Here is a 20,755-nt window from a genome sequence, read left to right on the forward strand (position 1 = left end):
TCTTGACTTCCGATGGTTGCTAAATGTTCACAAATCCTGATGCGAAGTTCTCTGATGGTACTCCCAATGTACAGTTTCCCACACGTACATATAATAGCATATATTACATATTTGGAACGGCAATTAATCTGGTCTTTAATTTGGATCTGGATACCATTTTGGTTTTTGAAGAAGTCTGTTTTATGGACCGCATGCCTGCACATGGAACACGTGCCACATTTCCTGAAACCTGGTCTGGATTCTTAAAGCCAGGTCCTTGGTATTTCCCTACTGTCGGCGGGTAGTAGTGAGGGGCTGAGACTCCTTTTTAGGGTTTTCGCTCTTCTGTAGACTAGTGATGGGTAATCCTGTATAAGTGGTCGCACATGAGGATCTAATTTTAGCAAATCCCAATGTCTTTTGAGAATCTTCTTGATTACTTGATTATCGGCACAGTAAGTGGTTATGAAATGAACCTTGTCTTCTGCAGTTGGTCTGTCCCACTTACTCAGTGTTAGTGACCGCGGGTTTGTTGAGCTTTGTTGTAAGCTGTTTGTATACTCTTTCTGGTATACCCTCTTTCTTCAAATCTAGTAGATAGGATATCACATTCTATCCTTAAGTTGCTTTTGTCGTAGCAGTTCCTCCTCGCCCTGATGTATTCCCCTTTGGGGATATTTCGAATAACCGGAGTACCATCAGAGAACTTCGCATCAGGATTCGTGAACATTTAGCAACCATCGGAAGTCAAGATAGAAATTTACCACTAGCTGAACATTGGCAGAAACATCACCAAATGGAAGGTAAACGCAATATCCAATTTATCGGACTTAAAAAGGTGACCCTGGGACGGCGAGGGGGAAACCAAGAGCTGCTATTACATCAGGAAGAAGCTAAACTCATCAATTATTTCAGATGTATAGAAACTGGATTGAACACGGACAATGAAATGTCTAATTTCTTGTGATAACTCGTGTATTTGTGGTATGAAATGCATATGTGAGAAATAATAGTTATGTTTAAAATGGTAGTGGGAATGCTAAAACCAGACTGGAAAAGGTTTATTACAATGCTTTCCATGCAAAACTGAATATAATTATAATTAAAAATAAGGGTTTCTTACAGGCAGTAACATATAGGTGCAAGTGTAATTTACACAATAAGTAGATTTCAACTATGAGATTGTATGTTTCTCCACCTTTTCACAATGATATATAAAAAATGATTCTGCTTATTGATATTCAAAACTACTATTCCCAGAAGACCCTGGGTCATCTTTGTCCTACCCTTCTGATACAGAAAGAATGTTTGTCAATCAAATACAGTGAATGGTCTTAATGATAAACTTAGTCCGATGACTTACACGAGCATATTAACACATATCAATTTAATGAAATCCCCCCAAAGGGGTAGTCGCGCTTTGTAAAATGACTAAAGTAAGTTCATTTCCCAGAGATCGCCGGGAGTATGGACTCCTAAACATACGGAGCTGTGTCTCCGGGTTCTTTGCGACCTGTCATGCAAATTGGAAGCTAAGAATGTACTTAGATGCACTTAATGCATCAGCTACAAGATATGTAAAAACACACATACGGCTCTAGGATTAGTCCATACAAGGTTATGTGCAAACACATTTTGTTAACTTAACGTATCTCAGAATTGTTACAAGTACTTTTTCCCAAAGTATGGCCGACACCAAGGCTGGTGATAGAAATTGAGAAAGGACTTCATGATTGCCTAGGCAACATGACATGTACACCCGTAGTCGAAGGCTCGGCATTCCAAACCCAACGCTTGAGGCAGGAACCAGATTTTGAAGGTAAGCCCCCAAGCAGCAGCGTAAGCCCACTTAAGCAACCCGCCAATCACAGAAGGGCGCGCACGTAACATGCAGGCTCTAGCAGGCCTGTCTGTTGCTTAATGTTATCACCGATTACGGACGATTAATTTTAGAACGCTAATGGGTTTTTCGTCGACTAACGCACAATAGTTGAAATGGGTATTTGAAAACCACGTGCTTGATAAAATGACAACATGTATAGTGTAATTATATAGATGTTTTCATAATATTGGAAATACGAGGAACAAGACGATATGAGAATTATTAGAATCAGAGGGTATACTAAACTAATAATTTAAAATTCACGAGCAAGATAAACATGGGAAACCTCACGGTTTGCCTTTGTTTTCCTCCATTTTTTGTGAAGTGCTAAGAGCGCTTTTGAGTCTGATGGGACTCGTTCTACGAATACGTTATTAGAGAGAAACTGACACCCTGACGACAGGTAAGCATTACCTGGAGGCAATTGGAAACTATTAAATAAGTCAAAAGTGAACTTGAAACCTAACCAGAAGCCAATGTATTTTCTTTCCCTTCTTCTTTTTTTCTCGCTCTCCCTTTTTTTCTTCTTACATGGTCAATAACGACGCATTCTTTCCCCTTCTCTCTACACAGGATTTTTTTCCCTTATGTGTGATCAACACAAACTGGGCAACATGATGGTATGTTTTTTGTCTTTTAATTTTAAATATACAATGATTTTTTGATTTACTATGAAAAATGACATGCCAAATGCTTATTTATTTATTATATATCATGTTGATGCTCACTTGTTAATCAATTTTTATGTGTATTGTTTGTTTATTTGTATGATTTTTTGAATTTATAATACACTGAAAGTTTATAAAATGCCCAGATTTCATAAAGGCACATTGAGGGTGCCGAACATGTGCCATCCGTAGGGGCAAGAAAATAAAATATATGAAGAAAAATACCAAACTGACTCTGGTCACCAGCGAATACTTACTTGTGGCGCAGTAATAGATGTGTGCAAACAACAGCTCTTTACTTATCACAAACGGAGTAGGGAAACTCATTGTCTCCGTCCTTTGCACGCACCAGTGCGACACTTAAACTACTGTGATACTATACCAAGTCGCGGAGGTCTAAGGGTGAATCCAAAAAAGTTTTCCACTTTTTTTCATTGATTCTAAATAGGTACAACGTGCTCCAACTCTTGAATCATCTCCCATGGCTTCGCTCTGTAACAACTAATGACATCAAAACGGTCGAATTCATTCATGACGAAACTACCGACCGTGTGCTATTGCACATTTATTCTTGAGCAATCAGAGACATAGGGGGTAATTCATAGAATCTAGTGCACAAGTGGCACACGCGGCTGGCGCACAGTGTGCGCGTGCGGCTGTCTGCGCCAGCCGCGTGCACCAAAACACATTTAGGCGCACAGCGTATTCATGGATTTCAACATCCATAACCTGCCGTGGTGCAGAGTGGCACAGCGACCCTGCAGCAGCGTCAGTTACGCCCCCAAGAACGCCCCACGTGCAGGGAAAAGCCATCAAAATCCCCAATCCAGCGCAAAGGGCTGCAGCAAACGCCGAGCAGGGAGCGTGTATTACTGGGGTTCACGTGGATTTTCACACGCGATAGGCCCTGTGCGAGCGGGGAGCGTGTATTACTGGGGTTCGCCTGGATTTTCATACGCGATTGGCCCTGTGTGTGCGGGGAGCGTGTATTACTGGGGTTTGCAGAGATTTTCACATGCGATAGGCCCTGTGCGAGCAGCGCGCGTGTAGAACTGGGGTTCGCGGGAAGTTCTACACGCAATTGGGCTGGGTACGTGTATTTCAGGGGTACGCAGGAAGTTTTACACGCGAATGGGCTGGGTACATGTATTTCACGGGTGCCTGGGAAGTCTCACACGCGAATGGGCTGGGTAAATGTATTTCAGGGGTGCGCGGGAAGTCTCACACGTGAATGTTAATGTTAATGTTAATGTTAATGTTAAAGGTCATTTGTACCGCGCACTATCACCACCGGAGTGGTCCCCTGGTGCTCTGGCGGCTCTGAAAGAGGGGAGTGGGGGGTGGGTTAGTGGGTGGAGGCTGGAAAAGTGCAAGATTGCAGTGATGTGCTGTTGGCAGCCTCAGCCCGGTGGTTCCGTCGGCTGGGCCTGGGGTGTATGCGGCCGGTAGTCGTCGTGTGCTGATGTGCGAGTCTATGTGTTTTTTTTTTTGTTTTGTTGTTGCAGTGTAGTGAAGTTTGTGCGGTTTGCTGCGCTAGAGGTTTGTGGTTGTGTTTGGTTTGGAGTTTGAGAGGTGTATGCAGAGAGGGAAATTGTTAATGGTATTCGTTAGTCATCTCTATCTTGGACTGAGCCGTTTGGGCTCGTGTAATCTTACCCGACGGGATGCTTGTACACCCTGAGCCTCAGGAGGTATGTGCTCGGTTTTCCATTCGAGGCCGTTTGAGGATCTAGCTGTCCCCTCCACCCGCTCCCTTAATAACCTTGCATGCTCCTCAACCCCTCCACATGACTAGCACTGTTGTTAGTGTCCATACACCCGGTTGTGTGGTGATTGGTGGTATCTCGTCCGTTCCACTGCCTCGAGGGACCTAGTTGTGGCTGTACGGGCGGTGGGGGATGGTAATGGTTGGCTGGAGTAGTTGTATTCGTTTCTCTGGGTCTCGCGGGTGGACCCCTGTGTCCAGTGTCAGCCCTACTGGTGCCCAGGGTACTTCTGTCGGTTCTAGCGGTTTGTCAATGTCCTTTTTTGATGATTCGTTTGTCTTATTGTTGTTTCGGTTTTAGTCTCCGGTGTTGAAGAGGTAGGTTTTTAGTAATTTTCTGAATTTAAGGTGGTCTTTGGTGTTCCTTATTAATTTTGGGATGTTGTTCCAGGTTTTCGCGGCTAAGTGGTAGAAAGCGGTGCCTCCGAGTTTCTTCTTGATATAAGGTTTTTGTTCCAGTCGGATTTCATTGGTTGACCTGAGCGGTCTCGTTGGCTTGTAGATTGTTATTTTTTTTTGTAGGAATTCTGCTCCTTGTCCGCTGATTGCCCTGTGCGTTATGCACATTGTTTGGAAGATGATACGCTGTTTTACTGGGAGCCAGTGTAGTGTTTTTAGGGCCGGGGTGATGCGGTCTCTTCTGGATAGTTTGAGGAGTAGTATGGCTGCAGTGTTTTGGATCCGTTGCAGCTTCTTCAGTAGGTATTCCGGTATACTGAGGTAGAGGCTGTTTGCATAGTCGATAGTTGACATGATGAGGCCGACGATGGTGAGTGTTTTGTGTGTGAAGGAGAGGAAGGGTAGTATTTTTCTTGCCGTGTGGAGGAGGAAGAAGCATTTCTTGACTGTTGCGTTTATTTGCGGTTCTAAGGTTAGGGTGTTGTCCATCAGGACTCCCAGATTTTTTACTACCTTAGAAGGTGATGGTGTAGGTCCCATTTCTGTTGGCCACGGGATGGCGGTTTCCTTCTCTTGGTCTTTGGATATGATCATGATTTCGGTTTTTCCTGGGTTGATTTTCAGGTTGTTGGCATTCATCCAGTTGAAGACTTCTTTTAGACAGTCGGTTAAGTTTGAATGATCGGCTTGGGTGTCTTCGATCTTGTAGATGATTTGAGTGTCGTCTGCATAGTTGTAGCATTTGATGTTGTGTTTCTTGAAGATTCTGATTACTGGGGTTTGGTAGATGTTGAAGTACAGTGGAGATAGTGAGGATCCTTGTGGTACTCCACAGTCGTTGACTCGTGGGGTGGATTTGAAGGGTTTGATCCAGACGGTTTCAGTTCTGTCTGCTAGGAAGGATTTAGTCCAGCGTAGCGCTGTGTCTGTTATGCCTATGTCTTCTAGTCTTTTGGTTAGGGTGTCATGGCTAACTGTGTCGAAGGCTGCTGAGAGGTCGAGTAGGATAAGGGCAGATGTTGTGCTGGAGTCTGCGTTTGTTTTTAGGTCATCCCAGATGGATAGTAGTGCTGTTTCTGTACCTCTTGTGGGTCTGAATCCGACTTGAGCTTGGTCTAGCAGGTGGTGTTCTTCAACGTATTCTTGGGTTAGTTTGTATACGTAGGTTTCGAGGAGTTTGGCTGGGTAGGGGATGTTGGAGATTGGTCTGTAGTTGGAGAGGTCATCTACGTCCCCGCTTGTGTTTTTCAGAAGTGGTTTGATGTAAGCCGATTTGAAGATCCTTGGTACTGTCCCTGTTGCCAGTGATAAATTTAGCAGGTTTCTGAAGTATTCTGCTGGTGTTCTTTGTCTGAGGATTGATTTGTAGATGTCCGGGGGACAGGGATCCGTCGGTGAGCCCGCTTTCTTGCTGTGTTTTACCAGCATTGCGAATGCCTCTGCTGATATTTCAGGGTAGTTATTGAGTTTGTGTTGCGGTTCTGATTTAGGTTCGTTTGGTTGTAAGTCGTTGCTGGTTGGTCTCTGTTGGATGGTTTGTCGGATGTCATTGATTTTCTTTTTGAAGTGGTCTGCAAGGTTGTTGCATAGTTTCTCCGAGGGGGTTGGGGTGTTGTCACAGCCTGGTGGGTTTCTCATTTCTTTAATGATACGGAACATTTCTTTTTGTGTGTTGGAGGCATCTGTGATTCTGTCATCATAATGCTTTCTCTTTGCCTTTTGAATTTCCTTCTTGTATGCGCGAATGTGCTTCTGGAACATTGTTTTTTTGTCTGGATTGTAATCTTTCCTCCATTCCGTTTCCATCCTTTTGTTTTCTTTTTTCATGGTGCTTAGTAGTGGGGTAAACCATTTTGCCATTGCTCTTTTTTTTGATGGTGTGAATGGTTTTTCTGGGGCCATCTTGTCGATTGTATCTGCAATCCATTTGTGTAGTATCTCCGCTTTCCCGTCTAGGTCAGCTAGGTCTAGTTCTGTTGTCGAGGGCTTGGTTAACTCCAGTCGTTCAAATAGGTTGCCTTTTTTGACGTCTTTCCAGTTTCTTTTTGTGGTGGCTGTGAGCTTGGGAGGTTGGATGTAGACTTGGGTAGGCAGAGTGATTACGAATGGGATGATGAGATGGTCACTCCACAGTATTTGTATCGGCGGTGCCATGGTGATGAGTTTTTCCTCTGCGAATATTGCGTCCAAGGTGTGTCCTGCCGAGTGAGTTGCCCCTTTTACTAGTTGTCGTAGTTTTGTGGTGGCGAGTTGTTCAATCAGTGAGTTTTGGGAGTTGGCATGTCTGTCTTCGAACCAGATGTTGAAATCCCCCAGTATGATTAGGTGTTCGTGGTTGATGGCTATGTTGGTTATGGCTTCTATGAATTTTGTCGACGAAGGATGCATCATAAGTTGGGGGTCTGTACACCAGGATGAATGTGATGTTGGTTTTTGGGCTAGTTGTTAGGTGTATGACCATGGACTCGCAGTTGGGGATGTTGAGTGGTTCGTCTGTTCTTATTTTCAGCTGCTCTTTAAATGCTATTGCGATGCCTCCTCCTTTTTTGTTTTTCCTGTTTATTTGAAGGCATTTAAAGTTTGCTGGAAGGCAGCTTTGGAGTGTGATTTTGTAGTTGTCGTCCAGCCAAGTTTCTGTGATGAAGAGGATGTCGATGCCGTTGTCGTCGAGTAGGTCGAAGATCTCTGTAGAGTGTTTTGACATGGATCTTGCATTTATTAGATTGCAGTGGAGTTTAGAGGTGTAGCTTGGTTTGCCTTTTTTTGTTAGGGTCGTTTTCTGATCTTGTTCAGGAGCAGGTTTCAGGTTGTCGGTGTTCTCGAGTAGTGCTTCTAGGTTTAGCCTAGGGTTTTTGTTTTCATCTGGTTCGTCTTCCAGGGGACATGGTTGTGGGTTGGGGGTTCTTCTTGCTTTGTTGATGTATGGTGTTATCGCTTCGGTTGTGTGGATGTTGTATCTGGTGGAGTTTGTCATTCTTCGTGATGTTGGTAGGTTGTTCAGTGTAGTTGGTTTTGGCGTCGCGTTGGTTCGATCTGGTGAGTAGGTCTCAGTGAGGTATGGAGTTAGGTAAAGGGATTTGTCTCTTCTTTCGGCGTTGGTCCGATCATTGAAATGGGCTGGGTACGTGTATAACTGGGGTTCGCGGGCAGTTCCCCACGCGATTGGCCTGGGTACGTGTATTTCAGGGGTGCGCAGGAAGTCTCACACGCAAATGGGCTGGGTACGTGTATAACTGGGGTTTGCGGGACGTTCCACATGCGATTGGCCTGGGTACGTGTATTTCAGGGGTGCACGGGAAGTTTCACACGCGAATGGGCTGGGTACGTGTATAAATGGGGTGCGCAGGAAGTCTCACATGTGAATGGGCTGGGTACGTGTATTTCAGGGGTGCGCGGGAAGTCTCACACGCGAATGGGCTGGGTACGTGTATAACTGGGGTTCGCGGGAAGTTCCACACGCAATTGGCCTGGGTACGTGTATTTCAGGGGTGCGCGGGAAGCCTCACACGCGAATGGGCTGGGTACGTGTATAACTGGGGTTTGCGGGAAGTTTTACACACAAATGGGCTGGGTACGTGTATTTCAGGGGTGCACGGGAAGTCTCACACGCGAATGGCTGGGTACGTGTATTTCAGGGGTGCGTGGGAAGTCTCACACGCGAATGGGCTGGGTACGTGTATTTCAGGGGTGCGCGGGAAGTTTTACACGCGAATGGGCTGGGTACGTGTATTTCAGGGGTGCGCGGGAAGTTTTACACGCGAATGGGCTGGGTACGTGTATTTCAGGGGTGCGCGGGAAGCCTCACACGCAAATGGGCTGGGTACGTGTATAACTGGGGTTTGCAGGAAGTTCCACATGCGATTGGCCTGGGTACGTGTAGTTCAGGGGTGCACGGGAAGTCTCACATGCGAATGGGCTGGGTACGTGTATAACTGGGTTACGCGGGAAGTTCCAGACTTGATTGGCCTCGGTACGTGTATTTCAGGGGTGCGTGGGAAGTTTCACACACGAATGGGCTGGGTACGTGTATAACTGGGGTTCGCGGGAGGTTTTACACGCGAATGGGCTGGGTACGTGTAATTCAGGGTTGCGCAGGATGTCTCACACGCGAATGGGCTGGGTACGTGTATTTCAGGGGTGTGCGGGAAGTCTCACACGCGAATGGGCTGGGTACGTGTATTTCAGGGGTGCGCGGGAAGTTTTACACGCAAATGGGCTGGGTACGTATATTTCAAGGGTGCGCGGGAAGTTTCACACGCGAAAGGGCCTTACGCGTGAATTTCCTCACGCGAGTTCAGCAGGGTACGTGTATTACGGGGGTGCAGGGGAGTCCTACACGTGATTTGGCAGTGTGGGTCCTCCCAGGTGTTCCCTGTACACCCTCCACAGCCCATGCAGGCAGCCCACACCACAGGGGACTACTCCGCACCCCTGGTCATGTCCCGCAGGCAGCCCATCCACCATGGGCATGCCCCCCAGCCAAGCCACATGTCAGCTTGCACTACTGATCACCAAGGCATGACCCCCTGTACTCCCACCCCCCAGCAGTGCAGGGCACCTGCCAGCAGGCCCCCACTCATGTCCCCCTGCACCCCTACCCCCCAGCAGTGCAGGGCACCTGCCAGCAGGCCCCCACTCATGTCCTCCAGCACCCCCACCCCCCAGCAGTACAGGGCATCTGCCAGCAGGCCCCCACACATGTCCCCCAGGACCCCCACCCCCCAGCAGTGCAGAGCACCTGCCAGCAGGCCCCCACACATGTCCCCCAGCCAACACGTCATCACAATCTAGATCCCTGTCCCTTATGCCCAGCCTCCACAGGCCAAAGACCCACCCAAGTATTGCATACACCCACATAGAAATGCCAATCATATGATACAACCCCAATGGCAAGTATCCCAATGAACACATGTCCCTCACACACACACAATGGGTGCAAGTGAATGTCAAAACCCAAATCATGACACGCATGAAACCAATGAGATTATACCACGAATGGAAGTATTAAAATAAATATATTAAAGAAAACATGAATGTAAAACAACTCAAACACACAACAATGGGAATAAGAAAAGAAATGGCACATCTCCGCTAATTAATGCAAACCAAGAAATCATAAGCAAAAGAAATCAAAAATGAAATGTTGTCCAAAGTTACAGTCCAAATAATGCAAATCCAAGGGACAAACCAAAGTAAAAACCATTGCTCCATGGTGAACACAGAAAAAACTTAAAAAATAGATGAATCCAATGTCGAACTATTTACAATCGAAGAATCCAGGGTCCATGAGCCCAACTCAATAAATGAAACCTACCAAAAACTACTACCTAATAAAAAACTATATACAAAAATGTGGTCCATTGTCCAAGCGGTCCAAAATAAAAAAAAGCAAAAGGAAACCTAATACTAACTAACTAACTAACAAACTATTTACAAGGGCAGCGGGCTAGTCCGACGGCTCACTCTTGGATGTCCCAGGCCAGGGCATCATCGAACTCCTGCTCGATGTCCCGGAGGTGGTCCTCTTCCATGGCCCCGAGGGTTCGCAGGGACGATGACATCTGGACCTCCAGGTCCCTGCGAATGGCCTCGAGGCACTCGGCCCGCCTCAGGGCCCTCCGCATGGAGTTCTCCGCCCTGACCATCGTGAGCCGTGCCTCTTCTGCCCGCTGCCTCTCCGCATCTATCGCATGGCCCAACCGCTACCACACGGAAGACATATCCCGTCCAGGGTCCTCCTGCCCTATGGCCGATACCTGCCCCTCCGATGTCGATGGCCCCAAGCCATCATTGCTCTCACCTACAGCCTCCTCCTGCAGCTGCTGCTGCTGTCCATGTGCCCTGTCCGATGGTGCCTGCACATCCTCCATCTGCTGGTCTCCAGTTGTGGTGCCCACCCCTGATGGACCGCCGACTCCCGACTGTGGCAGGGATGGGATCTCCACCAAGCTGGCTGTGTTGGTCAGGCCAGGTCCACAGGGGGCCCTGGTGGAATCTGGGCCGGAAGACGATGTGGAGAACAACTGGCGCATAGCCCCCACAGAGGAGGAGAGGTCCGCCAGAGTGCGCAACACATGTAGCAACCTACCGACCAGGGCCCCTCCCAGCAGTGCCACGTCACGACGCTGCACTTCATGATGGCGTGCGTTCTCCGCCCAGGAAGAACGCACGTCATCACGAATGTCACACGTGCGCAATGCGACACCCACCAGGACGGAGCCCATGCGGTCGCAGGACCCCTCGCCCGCAGGTAGTGAAGAGGCAGGTGACATGGCACTCTCCCCTACCTACGGACGGGCCTGGGATGGGGCCTCCCTGCTGGTGCATGATGGTGCAGTCACAGGGTCAAGGACAGCGACATGCACAGGCCCCTCCGCGGTGACCTGTGCTGCCTCCTGACCCTGGCCCTGGACTGTACCACTTGCACCAGTGGTACTACCCCCACCAGGCCCCGTGTGCGGCTCAGTAGCGGGCTCCTCCTCCTCTGTGGAGACCACCAACCTGGATGTCTCCACACTGTCTTCCGCCATTGGAAGCCCCTGTGGGGGCTCACCCGGCCCTTCCGCCACAGCCGTTGTGGCAGACACAGCACCAGCCCCCTCGCTCCCGGATGATGGTAATTCTGGGAGGGTGGCTGGGCCATGCGTTGCCGCCCAGTTGAGGCATCCCCACTGCTTGCCTCCACAGCACCGTCTCCACCCTCTTCTTCACTTGACGCTGCGTAGAGGGAGACATAGAACACAAGCATCAGGGTACAGCACAAAATACCCTAGACAGGAAGCAATAACACATGAGTGGCACTGTCAAATGTCACTTCCATCCTGTCCTTCCACAACACATGGGTCAATGCATGCAACACACATGCAGAAACACTCCTGGCGCCTGCAATCAACATCAACACCCATGTACAAGGGCCCCTGTAAACCAAGATGTTGCCTTCAAAGTCACATGCATCCATGTCATTTCAAAGTGAAACACACACTTCTCTGGCGCGCACACACACACACACACGTGCACCATACATGTACATGACATCAGCACCCATTCCTCATCCCCCCTCCATGTCCAGGAACACAGACTGGCATGTTTTCAGGTGTGCATTCTGCATAGAGGTCCCCACGTTGCATGAAAACACATGCACCTACCATATGGTTCACACATAACTGGTCCCACACGCATGACCATGATGTCCCTGCACACACACATATCCATACATGGCACATACAGGCAAGTATCAGACTACCAGCACACTGCAACATGCCCTGTCTCACACAGCAATGCTTGGCCACTTACCGCTCGACTACAGACGGGTCTGCCTCCGAAGGATCTGGGCATGGAGCGCTGGGCGTACACGTTCCAGGACCCTCATCTGGATGTTGCTCAGGCTGACCTGGCCCCCCTCCGCGAGGATGTTGAGGGTCCTGGACCTGAAGTCCTACCAGCGCTTCTTGACATGTTGGAAGTCGCAGACTGCCACTCCCTCCGCGTTGATGGCAGTCACGATGTCCGTCCAGATCCTGGTCCGTCCTTCCTTGTTGGCGCATCTTGTTCCGAAGAGGGCATCATACTGCCCCAGGACTTGCTCCACCAGAACACCAACTTCTGTGGCAGTGAAGCTGGTGGCCCTCTGCCTCTCTGGCTGGGGGTTACCAGTGGTGCCAGATGGTGTAGTGCCCGATCTGGCAACCCCAGAGGCAGGCGTGGATGGGCAACTGGGTCCTGGGGCTGGGCTCTGGAGCGATGGTATCCCAGTCGGGAGTCTTCTGCTCCAGCAGGGGTGGACACAGCAACTGGACCCCTGCAGATGGCTGATGTGCAGGCACCAAATGGCAGGGCACGTGGGCAGCAGGCAGTCAAGCAGCAGCAGATGGCAGGTGGGAGGCTGCTCGGGGCTCTGGGGGCAGTGATTCGGCTTTCTGGGCAGGAGCGTGGTCTTCGGTGTGCTTACCCGTGGCCAGCTTGATACGGAGTGATTTGGCACGTGAAAATGTTGCACGTCAGCGTGTAATTCGAGGAAAGGCCCTTAGCGCGTAAGCGCCTTAGCACGCATACATGATTTCATTGGACCAAAGGCCCTTATCGTGTAAGCGTGTCTGTGATGTTTCGCGCACGGGCGTTGCCCTGGCAGGGCTTGAAGATCCCACATGCCTTTACATTGCTCTGTACGTGCTTTTCGTGGGGTGCGGTGCGTGTGTTTTCCAGGCATTAGGGTTCACACGCTATTACTTCACAGCGGGTGTTGGCTACGCGTTCTTCTAAACGAAAGGCAGACGGTGAGTGGTACCCCGCTCCCCCAGGCCCGATCGCGTGTAAGGCTTACCGCGCACCCCTGAAATACACGTACCCGCTCCCCCAGGCCCGATCACGTGTGAAACTTCCCATTCTCATTTTTAAAAGTTTGTAATGAACTATATAAAAATAAAAAAAAGAAGATAGTGTGTGCTGGGTCAGTAAATGTAAAGAGACTTGTAAAGTCAATTTAACTTTACAGGCTCTGGGAGACAGTAGTCAGTCCCAGAGAAGGTATTTAAACCTTGGGAAGTCTGAAAGACATCCCTGTGCCACTGCACTGAAGGTGCTGTGTGACACACAGAAAAATATGATACCCATGGAGTTGTTTTAAAACTCCATAACCAAAGAACACAAAAGTAAAACACACATCAAAATACATGGAAGAGTGGGAAAAAAAGGCTTGCACTCTTCCCAGGTAGAAAAAATCAAATCCTAGAAATCCAGCAAAGTTGCTGGGGGTCTCAAAAGGTAAGGGAAATGTGCACATTTTGAGAACTCTCCCTAACACTTGTCCCCCCAGACGAAGAGACAGGAGGATTTAATCCGCTCCTGGATGAATCTCTTTACTCCAGTCGGTTAAACATCCTGGAGAGACCATCAGCATTTTGGTAGGGACACCCAGACCTGTGTTCAATGGTAAAATCAAACCCTTGCAGGCTGTTTAACCATCTCAGTAGTTTAGGGTTTTCCACTTTCATTTGCATCAACCATATCAAGGGTTGGTAGTCAATCTGAATCCCAAAAGTAGATCCATACAAGTATGGTCTAAACATCTTCAGTGACCACACAATAGCAAAACATTCTCTTTCAATGGTTGGCCATCTTGTCTCAGGTTCCTTCAGCTTCCTGCTGATGATGCAAATGGGGTGCTCCCTACCTTTCTCATCCAGCTGACTCAGAACTGCACCTATTTTATTTTATTTTAATTTTTGTAACGCACCAACATGCCCGCGGGCCTCACCTGCATTTGAAGCATCTGTCTGCACAATGAAGGTTTGGTTATAGGCAGGAGCTCTTAGGACTGGAGCTTGACAAAGGGCTTTCTTTAGGCCCTCAAATGCTTGAGTGTCTCCTCATTCCACCTGACCTTTTTAGGGAATTTGGGAGTGGAGACCACATTCAGAGGAGACACTATGGTCCCATAGTTCTCTATGAAGTTCCTATAATAACCAGTGAGGCCTAGGAAGGCTCTCACTTGGGTTTGAGTAGTAGGGGAGGCCCAGTTTTGTACAGCTTGTACTTTGCTAGGCAATGGCCTGATTTCACCTCCTCCTACCTCATGTCCCAGGTAGACCACTTTACTCTGACCATTTTGACATTTACTAGCCTTTATGGTCAGATGAGCCTGCTCAAGAGCCTGCAAACATATCCTAAGTGGTCAACATGTTCTTTCCATGTAGGGCTGAACACTGCAATGTCATCCAAGTATGCCAGGAAGAGGGCTTCCATCCCATTCAGAACCTGGTTAACCATCCTTTGGAATGTAACAGGTGCATTATTTAGTCCAAAAGACATTACCTTAAACTGGTAGAGGCCTGCTGGGGTTGAGAATGCAGTTTTCTCCTTGGCATGGTCTGTCAGTGCTATTTGACAATAGCCTGAAGTGAGATCAAATGTACTGAGGTACTTGGCTGAACCAAGTTTGTCCACCAGTTCATCTGTTCTTGGTAAAGGGTGGGCATCAGTCTTGGTGACTGCATTAAGAGATCTATAGTCCACACAGAATCCCAACTCCTTGGATCCTGCCTTTGGTACTAGAACAACTGGACTAGACCATGGACTGGTAGAGGGCTCTATTACCCCGATATCAAGCATCTTGTTGACCTCCTCCTTTATGTGGGATCTTACATGATCTGACATCCTGTAACCTCTGCTTTTAACAGGTAAACAGTAACCAGTTTGAATATCATGCTGGCCCCAAGGGGTGAAGCCTGGTGATAGTGAAAACAAGGAGGCAAACTTATCTAACAGAAACTTGCACTCCTCCTGTTGTTCAGGTGTCAAATTAGAAGAGAGATTAACTCCTTCTATTTTCTTATCTAAAGGCTGGCCTCTGAGAAAGTCAGGTAGATGTTCACTCTCCTCCTCCTCTTGAGCTGAAGCTAGAAGCAAAGCTCCTACCTCTGGTCTAGAGACATAAGCTTTTAGCTAGTTGGTGTGAAAGACTCTGGGAGGCTTAGGATTGCCTAAGTCCACCAGATAGTTGACCTCTCCAAGTTTACCCACAACCTTGAAGGGTCCTATCCATTTGTCCCGTAAGGCCCTCTGCCTTGTAGGTACCATAACTAGAACTAGCTGGTCTTGAGAAAACTCAACCATGTTGGCCTTCTGGTCATGCCAATGCTTCACCAGAGCCTGACCTGCTTTCAAATTATCTGATGCTTCTGCCATCATGTGTGACACTCTCCTCTGGAGACCTATCGCCGAGTTATTGGGCCTCATTAGGAGGTGTGCGGTAAGGGGTTAACGGCGCCAGCAAATTTGCCGGAGCCGTTAACCCTGTACCGCCCTATTACCAGGTCACCTTGCGGGACCCGCTCTAGACATCTGGTCAGACCAGACGTCCTTTGCGGGTCCCGCAAGGGGACTAGCATGCTAACAACGGGCCCGTCATTAACGGGCCTGTTGTTAGCATGCTCCCCATTCCCTATGGGGGCTCAATGGGAATGGGAATGGGGATGGTCCGGGTTCCCTGAATGGGGAAATACCAGACCCTCCAAAGTCAGAATGGCCCGGTATTCCCCATTTAGGGACCCCAGACCCGAGTTTGGAGGCAGCCATGCCCTTATTAAACCTGTGGAGTTACTTACAAGTTCTCAACAGCATACCACCCTCAGACAAATGGGTTGGTAGAAAGGTTCAACAGAACCATGGAGAGCATGATAGGTGCTTTAAAGGAACCTCTTAAAAGGAAGTGGGACCTTCTACTGCCATGCCTTCTCTTTGCTTATAGAGAAGTCCCTCAGGAGGGAGTAGGTTATTCTCCCTTTGAACTTCTTTATGGCCATCCAGTCAGAGATCCATTGGCCCTGATTAAGGAGGGGTTGGAGAGTGCTCCTTCCCCCTAGCCAGTCAGAGTGACTGACTATGTGATAGGTCTCCGGAGGAGAATGTCACACCTGATGGCAGATGCTAGTGATAACCTGAAAGCTGGACAAGCGTTGGTCAAGCATTGGCATGATCAAAAGGCTAACATGGTTGAGTTCACTCAAGACCAGCTGGTTCTAGTTATAATTCCAACAAGGCAGAGGGCCTTGCATGACAAATGGATGGGACCCTTCAAGGTTGTGGGTAATCTTGGAGAGGTGAACTATCTGGTGGACTTGGACAATCCCAAGGACGCTCCCAGAGTCTTCCATACCAACAGATTAAAGACGTATGTCTCCAGGCCTGAAGTAGGAGCCTTGCTTCTAGCTTCATCAGAAGAGGAAGAAGAGAGTGAAGCTCTCCCTGATCTCCTCAGAGGCTTACCCTTGGATGAAAAGATTGAAGGAGTGAACCTCTCTTCAAATCTGACACCTGAGCGACAAGAGGAGTGCAAATCTATGTTAAATCAGTTTGCCTCCCTGTTCTCACTTTCACCAGGCTTGACCCCTTGGCGCCAGCATGATATACTCACTGGTGACTGTCTGCCAGTCAAAAGCATAGGCTACCAAATCTCAGAGTATGTTAGGTCCCACATCAAAGGGGAGGTCAGCAAGATCCTTGACCTCGGGGTAATAGAGCCCTCTACTAGTCCATGGTCTAGCCCAGTTGTGTTAGCACCAAAGGCAGGATCCAAAGAATTGAGATTCTGTGTGGATTATAGAGCTCTTAATGCAGTCACCAAGACTGATGCCCACCCGTTGCCTAGAACGGATGAGTTGGTGGATAGATTTGGTGCAGCCAAGTTCCTCAGCACATTTGATCTAACGTCAGGCTATTGGCAAATAGCCCTCACAAACCATGCCAAGGTGAAAACTGCAGTGAGGATAAGTCGAGTAGCACCAGTAACACAGTGCTGCCCTTTTTGAAATTAAGTAAAATATTCGCCTTACGTTCGAACAGGGTGGATTCAGTGCTGTGTGGGCAGAATGTTGTGTGATTCCCAGAATTCTTGAAACTGTGTGCATGCACCCTTATCTAGAATTTTCAGCAAAAACGGGATGTTAGTGATGAGCCGATATTTTTCAGGTAGAGCTGGGCCCAGTGATGGTTTTTTCAAAAGTGGAGAGATCCATGCTAGCTTAATCGGAGTGGGAACATTATTTTCCCGAAAATGAACAGTTGATAGACTTGGTAATTAACAGAGTAAGTTGTTCTGCACAGGCTTTAACGACTGAGGGCCAGGGTTAGTGTCTCCTTTGCAGGAGGTAGGTTTAAGGCTGGACAGTACCATGAAGATTTCCACTTAAGTCACTGGGCCTCATTACAAGTATTGCGTTAAGGCAACAATGGCACCGGTAGCGCTACCGGCACTGTTGCAACTGTACCGCCATACTCCAAGTTGTGCTTGCCGGTTTCGCTCTGCCTGCCAGGTCCGACCAGGCGGGCAGTACGGCACCCGCAAGCACAACTCGTGGATGCACCGGCACTGTTATGAACGGTGCCGGTGCATCCAAGCTCCCCATTCCCATTCCGCCCTATGGGGCCGAATGGGGATGGGGAGTCCCTTATTGCCAGCACCTGCGAATGGGCAATCCACCGACCTCTGCATGACCCGGTAATTGCCCATTCACGGGTGCCGGTAAAATCACGCGTCTGGCTGCAGCATTTGGACACCATTTGGAATCCTTGATGATCTCAATTGAAACAGGGCATGAGTTCTCGAGCTCTTTTAATATTTTGAACAATTCTCTGGTGTTCGGTGAAGCACCATCAATTTGGTTGTCATATGAGAGTTTGTTTGCCTCACGAATGGTGATTGTATGTGCTTTCGCAGCACTGGCGTATTTAGTTTTATTATAAACTGAGTGGTCGTTTCTCCATGACTGAAATGTCCTTTAAGATTTTGGATCTCGGCTGAGAAGATGTTTTTGAAGGTGCAGTCCTAGTAAGACGTGGTTTCTCAGGGGCCTTGGTCAGCGCTGTCCGATAGGCTTCAGCCAGGTCATTTGCCGTATTGAGATTGGGGAGATTATTAAGAGTGGGTCCAAAATGTGGCTCCAAAGGGGAAGGCGACAGTTTGCACAAAGTCCTATTTTTTGTCCAACCCCTTGCTCCTATGTTATTAATAGGTTGAGGGAGAAATGCACAAAAAAGTGGTCCGACCATGGACAAGGGGCCACCTCGATGTTCTCCGGCTCAATATTATGTGTATCCGGCCAATCCAGCGTTCTTCCTTTGTTGCCACTTTCACATGTTGATGGAGCTCGAATTCCATCAATGTGGAATTGACCAAATTGCCCATATTATCTGTAGGATCTAATAACCCTAAGTTCAAATCCCCCAGAACCATTAACTTGGCCGAGGGTTCTAGAAGGGGTAGGATCATATTACTTAGCTGGGTAAGAAAGTCAGGCATTTTGTCCGGAGGACGATAGAGCCAAATGATTCTGATGCTAGTATTGGGGTTGATGGAGAGTTTGGCGAAAAGAAATTCACAATTTTTCACAGAGATGCCCATGATTTGGTGACTATGAAGTGGAGCCTCATAACTCAGGGCTACCCCACCCCCTAACCCCGTGAGCAACCTGTGTGAAGAATGTTGTACCCTGTGGCAATAGCTAGGGAGATGGCAGGACCGGCGGCAGCATGAAGCCAGCTCTCGGTGATGGCACATGAATCAATGCTATAGTCCTTAATGCAATCTGCCACTTCTGTGGCATGCCTGACCAGCGAGCGTGTATTCAACATCATGCATGTCAAGATGTTGAGTCTTTAGGCCTGAGGCTGCTGGTCCAGGCGTGGTTGCTAATTACAGAAATGGTTGGAGTATTAGCTAAGGGGGGGGTGCACAGGAATGATGGGGGCGAGTGTGTTATCTGATGGTACTCGAGCGCTCTGTGTGTTAAGCGCCTCCCATGTATGCCCTCAGAAGTCCCAGAGACCCCCTGAAAGAGGTTGGCATTGGGATGGTTTGTGCTAAGAGAAGAGCCCTTGGATGTTCCACTAACTTACAAGCTTGGCTGGGTAAGATGGAGGAAAGTCCTGTTATGCAACCACAATGCTAAAATGACAAAGTGGATTCACAAGGGAGACAGAGAGCCACTGTAGCTAGTTCATTCCCCTCTTCTCAGGATGAGGAAAAATCCAGAAAAATGTGTTGTGTAGGCTACGGCTTGTGAACCAAATTAATCACAAAGACTCCGTCGCTTGTTTTTATGAATAGATTTAAACCTGGATATTGAATTGTTACATTTCTGTAATTGATAATTCTACTCACTCTGAGCGGAAGTCATAGCACAACCCGCTAGAGATGACCATGATAACCGTTCAATAAGTTGGTAACTGACCTGGCAGCGTGAATATGGGAGGGGATTGCAAAACCTTCAAATAAAAGCTAAGAAAAGGAAAAGCATAACAATTCTAGACCCAGCACAAAAGTTCTAGAGTTAAAAGACAGGATAGATCTAGCTTTAGAAGTTACATTTCAGAGCATCGATTCAACACAACCTCATTATATCAGTCCCCGATATAAAGATTCAAAATCCATTGTTGGATTTCAGTCAAGCTGCATTGAGCAAAGGACATATCAAATGCAGGCTTCATTTAATGAACCAAGAGCTCTAGGTGCAACAGCCCGATCAGAGCTACCTCTAATGTCTCCAGAGAGATGAAATTACCCTGACATGAGATGCCTAAACAGGCTGTCAGATACAAATGTCCCAAGAGGAGGAGAGCATTCAAGAAGTTGTAATGCTGAGCCCATGATATGCTCACAGACATACGCTGGAGCAGTCGCTCAAAATGTATGAGAACCAGGATTGGTACCAAGATGTCCTCCCAGAGTAAACCGTGATTTTGGGGAGAATCTAAATCATCAGTGCTTTCCTGAGCAGAATTAGAGAGATTATACCTGCACTTATTTGACACCCCTTGTCTGCACCTTAACCTTGCATTTGCCACCTGCTGGCTGCTCTACTTGTTGTTTTTTTATCCTGTGTTCAGCACTTTCCACTCCTCCCCTCCCCCTTGCACTTCCCCCTTCACTCCCCCATGCACTTGCACGTTCTCAATGTCACTGGACCTAGTAAGATTGATGTTTAGTCCTCCCTTGTACTCCTCACTTGCCTTGTCACACTCTGAAAGACTTGTGTATGAGTGCAATACAAAAAAAAATATCATTCAGTCATTCATTCATTCTTTCATAACAGAGAAACAAATAGCAATTTCAATCAGTATAGACCCGGATTTCAGACATATGAAATTAGGGAATATCAGAGGTACCAACATTTTGAAATCCAGGTGAGGATGCTGACTGAACAAATTGTGGGGTTATTCAGCAGCACACAAAATAAAGCACCTGCTGCCTCACCAGGTGAATATGCTTGAACACCACCCAGAACTCAAGTAAGTGACTAGTTTAAGAGTGCAGAAGGGGGAGACTGGCACACATGTGGTATAGTGGTTGCTATAGACTTTTGTTCTCCAAGAAGATAAAGAGAAACCTAACTTTCCCTATCTCCATGAGTGGTTTCCCTACCTGAACTAAAGTTCTAATGGGTCTGTCAGAATGTCCTTATAAATGAAAGAGTCCACTGTCATGTGTCAACATCTCTAATTGTGTCCCTTGCACGTATAACTAAACTAGAAGGTTGGGTCAATATTCTCGGTCCAGGAGAATGACTC

The 20,755-nt window shown here is 47.8% G+C and overlaps 1 long non-coding RNA gene across 1 annotated transcript in view; it reads left to right on the top strand.

Annotated features, from left to right (window-relative positions):
• Positions 1-1,751: 1,751 nt before the first annotated feature.
• The window catches only part of LOC138498734 (uncharacterized), a 216,754-nt gene continuing 197,750 nt past the window's right edge, over positions 1,752-20,755 (top strand). The window contains exons 1-2 of the long non-coding RNA XR_011278854.1: positions 1,752-1,798; positions 2,435-2,481. This is a non-coding gene — a long non-coding RNA (uncharacterized lncRNA). The remainder of the gene's footprint in view (positions 1,799-2,434; positions 2,482-20,755) is intronic.

This window comes from Ambystoma mexicanum, chromosome 5q, assembly GCF_040938575.1.
Source record: "Ambystoma mexicanum isolate Mex_15411 chromosome 5q, UKY_AmexF1_1, whole genome shotgun sequence".
NCBI classification, from domain to species: domain Eukaryota; kingdom Metazoa; phylum Chordata; class Amphibia; order Caudata; family Ambystomatidae; genus Ambystoma; species Ambystoma mexicanum.